Genomic DNA, 15,852 nt, shown 5'->3' on the forward strand with positions numbered 1-15,852 from the left:
TGCCAGTGGGGGGCGCAATTCAGATAAGCACAGATACATACAAAGATTTAGTCTTCTCCCACAAATTGGGAGAACAGAGGTTACAGAATAGCTTTTATAGGATGAAAAAGGATAATAAAAGTGTCTTTTTTCCATGGTGGGGGTGGGGTGGGGGGGTAACTCAGATAAAGACTCTGGTGACAGATGTAAAATTCAAACCTTATTAGAAGACTACAACTCTAAACTTAAGTGCTAAAGATTTCTTTCTAGGTTTTAAAATAACCACCCTGCTTTCAAAAATAAAATAGCTTATTTTGATTTTGTTATCTGGGGAGAAGACAGTAAAAGGAAAGGGGAGTGCTAAAATTTAGGGTTCCTTCTGGAGAATGTTAGTCTTTGCTATGAAGTGGCAGGGAATTGGATTCAAGGTCCATCTATTCAATCAATACAGAACCTTTCAAATCTCTTACTTGTCTTCAGTTTCCCGTTTAAATTTGATTCTCATTACTGCCTTTGATCCACTCTTCTCACTACTTCTCAGACTATTTTACTAATAAACACAGCTCTGATCATGTCACTTCCTTGTTTCAATAAATTTCACTGACTAAAAATAAAGTCCAGTGATCTCAGAACTGCACTTTTCTTGCCCACCCGTTTGGTTTTCTTCCTTCTGTCTATACATTCCCAACTACTAGCAATGCTCCACTGTCGATGCTCTGATCACACCCTATAGTCACACCTTTGTTCGTACACTATACCACGCACCTGGGATAGGTCACCCAGCTCCTGTATCTGCCTACTACTATGCCATGTTTCCCATACAATTTTCTTCATGTAACTCCAAGTGGAATTAATCTCTCTCTTTCTTGACTTCTCAAGGCATTCTTAATTATATTACAGACCTTCTCACATCTTGTCATACATTATAATTAGCTATGTAAAGTGTCTTACACTCCAACAGATTACAGGCTTATCAAAAGGGACTTCCTAGAGCTCAGCAATCATCCTACTCTTAAATATACCCCCAATAACCCTAAAAAAGAAGTCCACATGTCTTAGGTCATCAGTAAATATACTGATTCTGTCAAACATGCTTCCAAATTTCACTTTTTAATTCTCATCTGATAAAAAGAGCTAGTTTCATAAAGAAGAGGCCAGGCTGTGTCCAGAAACTCAAATGGTTTGTGACTAAACAAGGAAGCAACTTAAAGATGGATATCTGGTACAGGAGCCTCTCACAACTTATCTAAACACAAATCTTTCACCAACATTTAATCAAACTGTGAAGAACAGGTAATAATTGGAATATGGAAACAGGGAGATTAAGAAGAGATGGGAGAACAGAGATGACCCAAGCAGAAGAAACATGAAAAAAGGCAGGAGAGAATTGACATTAAGGATGGTTTGGCTAGAAATGAATGACTGAAAAATGTTAGATTCCTTTCAGACGCCCCCAGAGAGCCTGGAACTAGTTAGCAATAAAATATATATGGTAAAAGAATGATAAAATAATATTCAAGGAGAAGGGGCTGGCGGTGAGGGGAAGGAGAAGAAAGGGAAGGGAAAGACAGGAGAGGGTCAGAGAGGTATGACATTTCCTTCATTTTGGTTTTTAACATTTCCATAGTGACATAAAAAGATGCCCTCATCTCCCTTGAATTGGATCATATAGCAATTAAGTATATACATTAAGTATATACATTTAATAAATGCATATATGGAGATATTTAGCTGTCAAAAGAATGGCTCTAACTGCAAAAATCTTTCAAAGACCTAACTGGTATCAGAGCTGATGTTGAGATTGCTGCTATACCAGTATGGCCCTAAGCCAAACCTCTTGTTCTGGCTGACCATGCAGACTGTGTCACTGGACATTAACTTCACACAACTTGCAACAACCACCAAGTGTCTAGTCCTCTTGTGTCTGCCTAAGGTCAGATCCTACCTTTCCTCACAGTAGAATAGATTATCAACATACTCAAAATACTACAACAAAGTCTTGGAAAGAAACCAGGAGGACAAAAAGTCACTTCTCTTCTTCTTAAAATCTAGATATTGTCATCATTCAATAAATCAAAGTTCTGTAATGAGTGAGGTGAGAAAGCCTTAATTCACCATGCTGGCATTCCAAATTTCCCAAGCATCCATCTTGGTCTTGTCTTCTACTTCCTGAATACACCTCTGTTCTCCAGCTTTTAAATTCCCCTAACTGCTCCCAAAAGGCGCTCCACTGACACGCAGAGTTATCTATTCTTACTCGAGTCTCCCACTGTACTCAAACACACTGCATTTCCTAACTTTTACTGTTATCTGTGTAGGATTGTAAAGCTGGGAAGATAGGGAAAACTTACCTTATTAATGGGTACTTTAGACTAATGGAAAAAATATAAGCTTTGGAATTAGAGAGGGCTTGATTTGAAACCCAGATCTGTTGCTTCTTGGTTGTATAGTCTCAGGCAGATCATTTATGTCTCTCAGTAAGTTTCCTCTTCTGTAAATATAATCTATAATATATCACTACCAGTTATTCAAAGAATTAGAGCTAGTGTATGTAAAGCATATGGCACTATACTAGGCACATAGTAAGACCTAATACATGGCAGTTATTATTGTCATTCAATTTTGTACACCCCTTCACTCCATTCCCAAAGGTCCATCACATCGCCTTAGTGTTTTTTTAAAACAATGAAAAAATTAAGATGACAGAGAATAAACTGGACCCAAAATTTCATCTTAACCAGGCTTGATGCAACCAAAGTCATGGGGGTAGGGGGTTGGGTAGAGTACTGTTTAATTCTAACACTGTTATTCAAAAGAAATGTGTATAAGAGGTCTCCATGAAGATGCCAATTTTCATATAATTGGTTAAGAGATCAGACATGTCTTAAGCTACTATAGAAATGTCAGAAATGTTAAATGCTTTAAGTGAAAATATTTCTTTATGTTCTATCTTTAAATTGCTTCTTTGATGAAAAAGAAAATTATTTTAAAAGGCATCATGAAGAGACCACATTAAGCAGGGGGTGAGGAGAGATTTAACAATAAACATATACAATGGAACTCATCTGTTGCAATGCCTGTAGGAAAATATGGGAGTGTTATATGTATCCCATGGAGAGGCCTGAACCTGAGCAACAGGAAGCCACGTTACAACAGACCTTACTGCAGAAACAAACCTAAAGCAAGTTTTGGAAAACCAGAATTAACCATAATGTCAGTAAAATAATGCCTTCTGTCTACAGTGGCTATGGAAATGGAGCAAACCAATGGATGTTGATTGTTCAGATTCCCAAAGGTGATGCTAAGTACAAAAACACAGGAAAGTAGAGGATAATGTACCTAAGAAAGATATATCCTAAATCTAAAAATTAGGTATTTCCTAAATTTGAAAGATATTCAATTCAAATACATTAATGCTCAACTTCTATTCCCTATGCTTTCTCACCTCTATACTTCTATTTATTTTCTTCAGTTTGTCCAAGATGCCTAAAAGATAAATTCTGCTTCTTTGGACCACTCAAATACCATCTCTTCCGGCTCCCCTACACACTCAATTAGAAGTGGTCCCCCGCCCCCAACAACAACTTCAGCATTTTCACTTACCTGGACCTATAGGACTTTCATGCTGCATATGACATGGAAATGTCTTTTGTTTCACAGATTCTCTCTTCCTCACTGCATTATAAACTCACTGAGGTCAGAATGTTCTTATAAAGCCCCAAAGAGTTGTGAAAGAATATTTTCAGAAAATGTTTGTTGAATGAAAGGGAAATAAAAGGTAATTTTTTCAAAGTCTGGAATTATTTTTAGCATAATCATGTTCTAGCAGATTTGCATTACTGTTTCCATATCTAAGCAAACTTTAATAACAATAATGGTTCCTATCATGCTAATATAAAGTGAAAAAGTGAAAGTGAAAGTGACTCAGTCTGTCCCACTCTATGGGATCCCATGGATATATACAGCCCATGGAATCCTCCAGGAAAAAATACTGGAGTGGGTAGCCTATCTCTTCTCCAGCCGATCTTCCTGACCCAGGAATCGAACCGGGATCTCCTGCTTTTGCAGGCGGATTCTTTAACAACTGAGCTATCAGGAAAGCCCAAGGAGCTAATAAAAAGGTATTATTTTGTGGATTTGGCAGGGGGGTGAAAACAGATGATTAAAGGGTCAAATTCTGTCTTCAGATAAAGTTGCTCTTTCAGGTCTACTACTCAAAGAATGCAAGACACAATTTAATAACATTTTATACAACAGCTTGGAGGCTTCCTACACACTTGCCCTCTCTGCTTCCCACTTCCTTTGCACTGGGACCTGAGAAAGCAAAAGAGATCCTGAGTAAGAACTTAGACTCACAGGACCCAGTCTTTGCAAAACCCAAACAGAGAAACAGGAGCAAGGGATAAAGGTGAGAGCTGTTCAACAACCGAAAACAAATCTAAGAAAAACACTAAAGGAAACATGTGAATAGAGCAGTGTGGTTATAAGAAAATAATTTTAAAAAATGAAAGAATCATAATGAAATAATATACAGAACTTGTCTTAAATTTTTCAACAAAAAAATGATGAAGCAAAATGGCAAAACATTCTTGTGAGGTGTTCAGTATAATATTCTATCTAGCTTTCCATATATTTCAAATTCTTCATAATAAAAACTAAAAAGAATTTTTAAAACTTGAAAAAAATATTGAGCTGTGAGGTGTGGATTCCGGTTCCCAGCTAGGTCATGTACTGATGGGTAAAGATAAGTAAAGTGTCAATACTACTAAGCTTAAGAGTTATTTCAGGATTAAATTGGTGTGTAACATAATGAGGGCGGTGCCATCACACGGTAATTACACTATATAGGTTAGCTATTATTGTTGTTAGTATTCCTGCTGGAAGGTACAATAACCTAGTTAAAGTTTTATTTTCCCACTGTATACAGAACTTACTGCTGATGGCAGTGGGGGTACCTGGAGGAAAAGATCACTGTCTTTCTCTGGTCCAATATTTGTAAAGAAACTACGGTGGCAGCTAAAAGCCACAAAATTAAACAAAGAAAGGAGGACGCTAAAGCACCACCTCCCTCAGCAAGAGAAGACCTAGAGCTTACTACGGTGACTGACAGCTGCCACAACCTCCACCTCCACAAACACAGAACTGGAAGCAATCAAGCTTTGTGCAACAGCAGTAATCTGACATGTCATTAACAATAAAAATCAGTTGCTACTCATACAATAAAAAATTAAAGGTAAGAGTTATATATGCTTAAAAGGCTAACAGCACGTTAAATTCACTCTCCTAGAAGAAATGATGGTCAAGATTCCAGTGGCATATGTACATGGGAAGCAAATGATTTCTCTTCTCTCAAAAGAAAGAAAAGACACATCAGCTTCTACTTCAACCCATTCCCCCTACTGCAGAAAAAATTTGCAAGCAAACAGAAAAACCTTCTAACTTAAATATGCAAAGATTATATTTAGCTTAATCCTTCCTTTTGTGCTTAGAATATACTTGTCCATGAGGACACTCAAGACTTACACCATGGCCTCAACAGGTTCCTTTCTTCCCCAAACTGACAACATTCAGATAAAAAGAAACAATCCCTTCATTAAAAATAGAAAACAGAAAAGACCATAATACATGTCAATGTCAGTGAAAGGAAATTCAATTAAGAGTAGACCTAACAGCAACAGGAAGAAAAGTCATTGCTGCCTGGAGCATTGTTCTTATAGCAACAGCAGAAATAGCGATGATGTTCACATTAACAGCTTGTATTTAGTCTTCTACAAACGAAGTGCTGCGCTAAGTGACTGCCTTGCATTAACTCACGTAATCCTCAAATTCACTGAAGTATTATGACTTTAATTCCCCACTGTGCAAATGAAGAAGATGAAATTGGTTTTGCCAAAGGTCATATAGCCAGCATCAACAAGAGGTGGGATTTGAACCTGGGTCTAACACCAAAGCCCAAGCTGTTAATTAGTGAGCCACACAGGCTCTCTTGAATGGATTCCTACAGCTGTCGTAAGCCTGGAGCCATGACTCTGGTATTGCCAAGGCCAATTAGAGGCACTGACTGATAAACCACAGTCATCTTGCCACCTTCCAATTAAAAGAAAAAAAAGATTTTAAAAACTAATTCTAGTAAGTATACTTTTAAAAGTTCTTTTTTTTTTTTTTTTGTCTACCATTAGTTCCCATGCAAAACACTTACTATTCCCATGTTGTGAGCTTAAACTCACCTTATTCAGAAACTTCTATTTACAATGATTCATTTTCTTCTGGTTTCATATAGGTAAAGCACTACTGTACTAAGAATGAAAACTGTGCTGATAATGATTAAAAGGGGTACCAGTAATTCAATAAAATAACATGAAAAGCATCAACATAGCATGAAATATACCCACTCCACTTTTACTTTTTAAAACCTATTGAGAGAGGTAGATATTTAACCCCATCCACAGAAAGTAAGTACCCAAATTTTAAAAGTCATATTTTTTTTAAAAAATACTTTTTCAGGCTCTGAATACTTCCAAATTCCAAATGTATTTTAAGTTAATAAAATTTAATGAAGGAGGTCTAATGGGGTAGATAGGCAAATATACCACAGTTAAGTCACAATATGTATACCTCATATTTGTTCATGAAAAATGTTCACAGCCTGAAATACTGTGATCTTTTGATCACAGCCTATTAGTACTATGGACAATGCTAGGGTTCATTTCACCACTGGGAAAACATTTGCCAATGTCTTAAATAAGTATCTGGTTCACACTTATCTATGACCATGATTTTAAAAACTAACTTGAAACTGCTGACATATTAAGTATTCTTTATTAGTTATATTCATGGAATTTTTTTTGTCCTTCAAACTACAAAAACATAAATATATTGCTTCTTGGTTCCAAGTAGTCATTCTTTCATTTTAACAAAATTAAGATATGTAACTGTATGTATCAATTGTATGAATATACAGTATATATTTTATTAAAATAACAAGTGAACAAGCAGAATTTAACCATTTCCACTACTGCATATATTAATTTATGCTCCAATTAATTTTTTACTCAACTCAATAGAGGAAAAATGTCTACACATCAATTATTTCCATGTTTCTACAGACAATTCATTCTAGAATGCTTTTTTCTTAAGTCTTTTATTCAGTATAAGAACTTTTCTTCATTCTTTCATTGTAAAACTGTCATGATCTCATTTCTCAAAAAAAAAAAAAGTATTTGTATTACTATTAGCCACATTAAGGTTCAAGTTCACTGACTTTAGTCGTGTTTTTGCAATGGTCCTAAATATCTCTCCAACTGTATGATGAACGTCCTCTAGCAAAAATAAGTTACAACTTCACTAAAGCATGTATTACACCTAACATGAGTACATCTGTTCAGATGCCACTTTTTTTACTACAAATTAACTAATGAAAGAATACTGAATTAAAGGCAGGGTTAGTTGCTCAGCCGTGTCCAACTCTTTGCAACCCCACAAACTGTAGCCTGCCAGGCTCCTCTGTTCAGGGGATTCTCCAGGCAAGAATACTAGAGTGGGAGGCCATTCCCTCCTCCAGCAGCAGAGAATAAATGTGAAGTGTATCCAATGCCTAAAAAAAAGCTTTAATAGTACAAAATTAAATTCAATACATCTGAGGGGAGAAAAGTGATGCTCACTCCAAACCAAACACTCGTAAGTACGCTGCAGGCCAGGTTTCCAAGCACCAGCAATCCCCTTATACACCAATACCAAGGCATCAAAAGTATAAAGAACAAATATATGTGTATGTATACAGAAACAATAAGGAGAGGTAAGTCAGATTTAGTTATTTAAACCAAAGCATGTTATTAACTCTGAGAATCTGAAAGAGAAATAGAGAATATATATGACTCACTGTAAGAGAGGACGTTCATAAAAAATTTAGCATTTGCAAATACAAAGAAATACTTAAAACGAACAAAATGACAGACATAAATTAGAGATGAAATGGAGTAAGGAGAAAAAGAAGAGATAAGAAACCAAATTATTGCTCATGTAATTAGCATTTTGATCATGTTGATAATCACTAAAAGATACTGGACATTACCTTGTTTATTAATTTCCATAACCCTCAAGGTAATACTATTAATATCCCCACATTACAGATGGGGATACTGAGGCACATAAAGCTAAAGTAACATTTCCAAGATCACATGGTTAACGAGTGGTTCATTTGGATTTAAGTGTTTTCCTATTCTGTAACAAACCCAGAAATTTAGAAGAAATGGTTCATGTCAATCATCAAACAATAGTCTTTAACATCTCATTTCTCTTTGGAAACCAAAAAACACATTCAGTTTCACGTTCCTCTAACAACTTTCCAGGAAATAATTTCCTTTATTGAGTTTTCTCTAAGTTTTAAAAGAAGGGCAATGTTAAGAGTTGAAGGTCTACAGCGTTAAAGCTTCTTAAAATAAATAAATAAATTCTCTTTCCTGAATCACTGAATACAACAGGGTCAAAATAGGGGCTCTGAGATTTTTATGTCCAACAAATGAAGGTCCCAATCTCAAAGCTTACATAGACATTACAAAAAATGTTTCAATGGTAAGCGTTTACTTTAGTATTGGCTGTCTGCCCAGAGAATACCAGAGTACATTTTAACCAAGTAGACAGAAAACAAAGTGGGATAGATTTGAACTCTACTTTAAATCTACTAAGATCTATGTACCACCACAATATAATTTCCTCTCATTACTTTTAACATATAGTTAGACTTGGGAAGTAACCAGGTAATTTTTTTAAGTTCAATAATTCATATCTGATCATTTTAACTTACAGTCCATGTTCTTACATACTTTAAAGTTATTTTTAATTGAATTTTGGAGATTTAAGGGAAAAAAGCACTAAACCAACAATGGTATCTTGTTTTGTAAGGTAACATCTGTGAAAAGGATAGAACATTAAAAGAGCACAAGGTCTATTTAACTGTCTGGAAAGAATTAGAAAGGTTGCGTTGTGTTTGTGAATACATATAAATATGTAAACTTATCTATAGATCTTATGTGCAGCATGTATACATTTAATTCTATAATACCAGCTTTTCTTGCTTTTTAAATTAAATCTTGAACTTTATGCTAACCAGTTCTCAAGAGGAAAGAATTATAAATGTGCCACATCCTGTTCTTTATTTCAAAGTGTCAGCGTGAAATAATAAAGAGCTAATGTGGTCCTAACGATTACTGTACGTTGCATTAAAATTTCATCTCTTTGTCCCATTTAAGGACTCATGACATGCTTCTGGCCATATGGAGTCAGTTACACAGATTCTGATTTTGTCTCCATAAACATTACTTCACTACTTGCACAGGAACAAAAATAACATAAACTAAGAAATAATTTACACCATTTTTATAGCCGAGTTTTCCAATGATTCCATTACAATCAAATCATCAATATATCATGAGGTCAAATTTCATTACAATGAAATCAATGGAAATTTCAAATTTTTCACAAAGGAATATCGAAATCCCAAATTAAGTACTCATTGGCTTACACTTTTTTTTAAAGTAACAACTAATTTTCAAGCAATAGCTTTTTTAAAATTGTTATGATGTATGTGAACATACATTTTAATGCTACTGAATGAAACAAACCTGGTCAATACCAACAGTTAATACAAACCATGAAAGCGTCCCGGTAGGGACCACACTCACTCTTCTAAAGGCTGGTGAGCATCCCAGCAGCCACTCCAGAAGCACTGCGGTGCAGCAGGAAGCAGCGCAGAGCAAAAGCACTGGGACCCGAGGGCCTCCTCTCCCACTACTTTACAGGGAACTGGACAAGCGATTTACCTCCACCTTGGTTCTCATTGGTACGAAGAAACTGAACTAGATACTTCGTTTGCAAACTGCTGAAGCAGAATCCTGGCTACAATTATGCCCCCAGAATAAAGAGATCGAAGGAGACCTGCACCGAACTCTCTTCAGCAGCAACTCATGAGGCAGTGCCGAGCAAGCACCTAGGGCCTCAGCAGAGTGCAATCAGAAATCTGGGGGGGTTGAAAATACTTATTACCGCTCAAATACTTTCCAGCACTTAACTCCCAAATGCTTTGTGCTGAGATTAAACTAACACAACCACATACATTGCTGCTCCCAGAAATATCAATCAGAAACTGGATAAAGCAATTACATTCAATAAATATTTACTGAATATCCACCAGGGGGTAGATCCTGAGGATTAGTGGCAAATAAGACATAGTCCCTCCCTGAAAAAGAGCCTTACAAGCTGTAGGAGAGACAGGTACAACCAACAATAATACAAACAGGCAAAATACTGCAGCAGTAGCAGAATGCTACTAAGACACATAGGAGGGGCAGTTTCCTCAAATTGGAGGTGTCAGGCAAGGCTTGTCAGAAAAAATTGCATATAAGCTAACAAACCAAATGTATACATCATAAATGACAGTGTCCTAACTCCAGTGGATTCACTCACTCTTCTAACCACTCCTCGCAAGTCTCCCCCTTACTCCCCACACATTCCAACCATCTCACCCTTACTCTACTGTTCTCAGTAAAACTGACAATGGGTATGTCCATGTGAGCACTTCTTTTAAGGACAATAATATGCTTTCAAGACTGAGTGCTTTATGGAAACATCCACATGGGTGTGAGTTAACACAAGAGATGTGTGGAGGCGTAAGGTGCATGGTTATTTTTATAAAATCTGTCCATGAATTTCTACTGAGGGTAAGGGTCATAACTTTATGCTCAATATATTACGGTTCAAAGATATTTTGAATGTTTCAATGTCATCACAGGTATCAACCTAACATAGAAATTAATTAATCAATATTTTGAAAAGATCTGAGTCAGTACTATATATACATTAACTATGAGATCTTTTTCAGAATCAATAAAACCTCATGTCTCCAAATAGCCCTATTAGGGAAGTAATATAATTTGATTAATTTGCTATCTTGACCTTCAATTTTTATATTTAATTGCTTATAAACTGTAGCTTTGGGGTATGTGTTTTCTTCCATTTTTCTCTTTTACTATACCTTAAAATTTTAATTAATGAAAAAATTCAAGTTCAACTGGCCACTAAAGTCTTAGGAAATCAATTCCTTTTCAATGCAAAATACATTTTACAACTCTCAGATAGTAACAAATATGAACAAAAGCTGTTTAATATATACCTGCAAAAAAAGCTGTAAAATTCACAAAGGTTTAATAGAAGACACCCAAAGAAGGTATTTACTATCAATAAGCTAATTATAATCAGCTCAGTTCAGTCGCTCAGTCGTGTCCGACTCTTTGTGACCCCATGGACTGCAGCACACCAGGCCTGCCTGTCCATCACCAACTTCCCAAGCTTACTCAAACTCATGTCCATTGATGCCATCCAACCATCTCATCCTCTGTCGTCCCCTTCTCCTCCCGCCTTCAGTCTTTTCCAGCATCAGGGTCTTTTCCAGTGAGTCAGTTCTTCATATCAGGTGGCCAAAGTATTGGAGTTTCAGCTTCAACATCAGTCCTTCCAATGAATATTCAGGACTGATTTCCTTTAGGATGAACTGGTTGGATCTCCTTGCTGTCCAAAGAACTCTCAAGAGTCTTCTCCAACACCACAGTTCAAAAGCATCAATTCTTCAGCACTCAGCTTTCTTTATAGTCCAACTCTCACATCCATACATGACTACTGGGAAAACCATAGCTTTGACTAGACAGACCTTGGTTGGCAAAGTAATGTCTTTGCTTCTTAATAGGCTGTCTAGGTTGGTCACAGCTTTTCTTCCAAGAAGCAAGCATCTTTTAATTTCATGGCTGCAGTCACCATCTGCAATGATTCTGGAGGTCCCCCTCAAAAAAGTCTCTCACTGTTTCCATTGTTTCCCCATCTATTTGCCATGAACTGATGGGACCAGATTCCATGATCTTAGTTTTCTGAATGTTGAGTTTTAAGCCAACTTTTTCACTCTCTTCTTTCACTTTCATATAGAGGCTCTTTAGTTCTTTGCTTTCTGCCATTAGGGTGGTATCATCTTCGTATCTGAGGTTATTGATATTTCTCCCAGCAATCTTCATTTCAGCTTCTGCTTCATCCAGCCTGGCATTTCTCATGATGTACTCTGCATATAAGTTAAGTAAGCAGGGTGACAATATACAGCCTTGATGCACTCCTTTCCTGATTTGGAATCAGTCTATTGTTCCATGTCCAATTCTAACTGCTCTTGATCTGCATGCAGATTTCTCAGGAGGTAGGTCAGGTGGTCTGGTATTCCCATCTCTTGAAGAATTTCCCACAGTTTGTTGTTATCCACACAGTCAAAGCAGAAGTAGATGTTTTTCTGGAACTCTTGCTTTTTGATGATCCCACGGATTTTGGCAACTTGATCTCTGGTTCCTCTGCCCTTTCTAAATCCAGCTTGATGTCTCAAAGTCCACGGTTCACATACTGTTGAAGCCTGGCTTGGAGAATTTTGAGCACTAACCTGCTAGCGTGTGAGATGAGTGCAATTGTGCAGTAGTTTAAGCAGTCTTTGGAACTGAAATGAAAACTGATGTTTCCGGTCCTGTGGCCACTGCTGAATTTTCCAAATTTGCTGAAATACTGAGTGCAGCACTTTCACAGCATCATCTTTTAGGATTTGAAATAGCTCAAGTGGAATTCCATCACCTCCACCAGCTTTGTTTGTAGTAATGCTTCCTAAGGCCTACTTGACTTCGCCTTCCAGAATGTCTGGCTCTAGGTGAGTGATCACACCACCGTGATTATCTGTGTCATGAAGATCTTTTTTGTATAGTTCTTCTTTGTATTCTTGCCACCTCTTCTTAATATCTTCTGCTCCTGTTAGTTCCATATCATTTCTGTCCTTTATTGTGCCCAACTTTGCATGAAATGTTCCCTTGGTATCTCTAACTTTTGTGAAGAGATCTATAGTCTCTCCCATTCTATTGTTTTCCTCTATTTCTTTGCATTGATCACTGAAGAAGGCTTTCTTATCTCTCCTTGCTGTTCTTTGAATTCTGCATTCAAATGGGTATTTCTTTTATTTTCTCCTTTGCCTTTAGCTTCTCTTCTTTTCTCAGCTACTAATTATATCACCCTTATTAATGAAAAATATATATTAAATCCAAAATACTCATTAACTACACCTCTCTTTAAATAATAAATATTTGTGGTAACTGCATTGTTTATAAGGTGAATAAAGGTTTTCTAAATTTAAAAAAGTACATACATATAACACACAATACTTGCTTAGAGGTGAATTAACCTGGAATTGTATTTTTAAAACTTTTATAAAACAGACTAATATAAACTGACTTCCCAGTAATATCCTCAAGTTGGTAGGCCTTTAGTAGTAATGAAACACACAATAACAATGCATTTTCAAAGCCTATAATATCAAAAGAATAAAACAATGATTTTTTTCAACCACAGAAGGCATCACATGATAAAAGAAGTAAAACTGAAAATGCTGGGGAAGGGGGAAAAACACTTTAAACTACAACGGCAAGATGGCCGATGTAATACTTATCATAAAATTTTACATATTTAAAAAGATACATGTCCACTCACAGATTCCTAAATTATACTGGGTTCAAATACTGTGGGTGAGCTTACTTCACGGGCACCTACTTGCTGCTCCTTGTCCATGTCATTCTTCTCCTAGCGGTACTCTGTGCCGAGGCACATAACCATGTGCATCAAGAAAAAGAATTAAATCATTTCTCCCACTCAGTTTTACCTGTATTACTTCAGAGATTGGCCCTCCAAAAAAGTATTTAATATTCTCAGACCATTCACTCATGAGCTGAACCCACCTGTCTATAAACAATTCAACTTCCTCAACCAAAATCCTATGTACACAAAAGAAAAAAATTCAACAACAAAAAGAGACTTAGGAACAGAGCAGTAAAATATGAAGAAGCACTTTTTTGTTTATTTATTTAACTGCAACAGAAGCTGCTGCAACTGCAAAGAGCCTCTTCTGACTGATGTGACATGAGTCCCTACATCTTAAAGCAAGGCACTTTGAACAGATGGCTATTTGGCTAAAGTCTTCAGGCATTATCTCCCACTCTCAGTCACATTTGCCAAAGAAGAGGGCAGTAGGTTTCTGCTACAGCTTCAGTATTTGTACACTGACAATTACACACAGGACCACAACTTAGTGATAAATAACTGCTACCATAATTTACATCAGTAAGGGTGTAAGCTAGTTTCAAAGACACAGCAAGAAGCAAAACACTAAAGCCTAGGTAACGAATTCATTTTAAGTGCCTTAAATGTAGGCTACAGGTAACATACAATTCAAAGACTATTCTGTACTAATAAGTATTTCAACTTATGGCCACTTTTAGTCATTTGTTTATGTCAGAAGTTTATACTGCCACAGTAATGACTAGCAAAATGTGTAGCTGGAATATAAACCAATTAAGGATCACCTTATATTCATACATTATATTTTTAATCAGTCTCCCAAAAGCACATTACAATGCATGCTTACGAATACTAGCCTTCATATAGCTGCTTTCAGATTATATCTGTGTTAATTCCAAAGAAACAAGCAGCCTTCTGCTCTGGTGCTTCAGTAAAACACTGGGATAAATAACATCCAAGCTTCTAATGCAATAACGTGCTAGAAATTGCCTCAGAAAGGGAACTTACAGCAATTTAAAAAAAACAACAACAACAAAAAAATGCATCATCACTTCCTTGGAAGACTATACAAGCTTCCTGAGCAGAATGTCTGTGCCCTCTTTTTGGTCACATCCTCTTCTATCCACCTTGCACACTAAATTCTGCTCAAGTCACACCTTTCCTGTCTCAGTCCTCATCTGCACACATTCCCTCAGCACCCCTACTCCCAAATCTTGCTTAAAATATGTAACACAGATTCTCCTAGTTCTTAGGATAAGTCCTTATCATGTCTGGAGAGCCATCTGTAACCTGACTGTGCCTGGTCTGCGCCCACTGACACTCAGATCTGCCTCATCTGATAACACTCTCTCAGGCACTTTCTCTGCTACAGCCGCACTGGTCTTCCATTCCTGCAATACACGGAGCTTCCTGCCACCACGGGCTGCTGTCACATCTGCCACAGAAATACTGTCACTCCTCTCTTCATCCACTTCAAGTCCACTCTACTTTCACATTTCAGTTCAAACACCACTTCCTCAGACAACTGCTTTTATTAAGTCCCGTACTATCTATGTAGCACCATACAATCCAGTTTCTGTACTTACCGCAGTTGTGATTTTTTTATGTTTATTTATGTGACTTTACTCGGAGAAGGCAATGGCACCCACTCCAGTACTCTTGCCTGGAAAATCCCATGGACGGAGGAGCCTGGTAGGCTGCAGTCCATGAGGTCGCTAAGAGTCAGACACGACTGAGCGACTTCACTTTCACTTTTCACTTTCATGCATTGGAGAAGGAAATGGCAACCCACTCATGTTCTTGCCTGGAGAATCCCAGGGACGGGGAGCCTGGTGGGCTGCCGTCTATGGGGTCGCACAGAGTCGCACACGACTGAAGTGACTTGGCAGCATGTAACTTTACTAATGCCTACATCTCCCCCACAGTTTAAATTCAAAGACTGCAAAAGTTCAAGTTTGTTTGCATCCACCACTATATTCCCCAGTGCTTACAGCACTGTGACTGGTACAAACTAAGCAATTAATAACTGCTGAGTGAGTGAGTGAAAAGGGGGGATTAAAATATCAGTATACATCTCTCAGTAAAAAAATTTATTACCACATTTTTCAGTTGCAATCCCACAACAATTTACTTTCACTGAATTGGAAATTTGGCAAAACTCCTCTTTAGGGATCAAATTTTTCATCCTTTGACTTCGAGCATGAAAATAAAATTCTTCATATATAAACCCATGAATTT

At 37.0% G+C, this 15,852-nt stretch overlaps 1 protein-coding gene across 3 annotated transcripts in view; it reads right to left on the reverse strand.

Moving 5' to 3' along the window:
- MED13L (mediator complex subunit 13L) overlaps positions 1-15,852 on the reverse strand; it is a 289,944-nt gene that overhangs the window by 179,859 nt on the left and 94,233 nt on the right. The gene's annotated exons all lie outside the window — the stretch shown is intronic.

Source organism: Dama dama, chromosome 5 (assembly GCF_033118175.1).
Source record: "Dama dama isolate Ldn47 chromosome 5, ASM3311817v1, whole genome shotgun sequence".
NCBI classification, from domain to species: domain Eukaryota; kingdom Metazoa; phylum Chordata; class Mammalia; order Artiodactyla; family Cervidae; genus Dama; species Dama dama.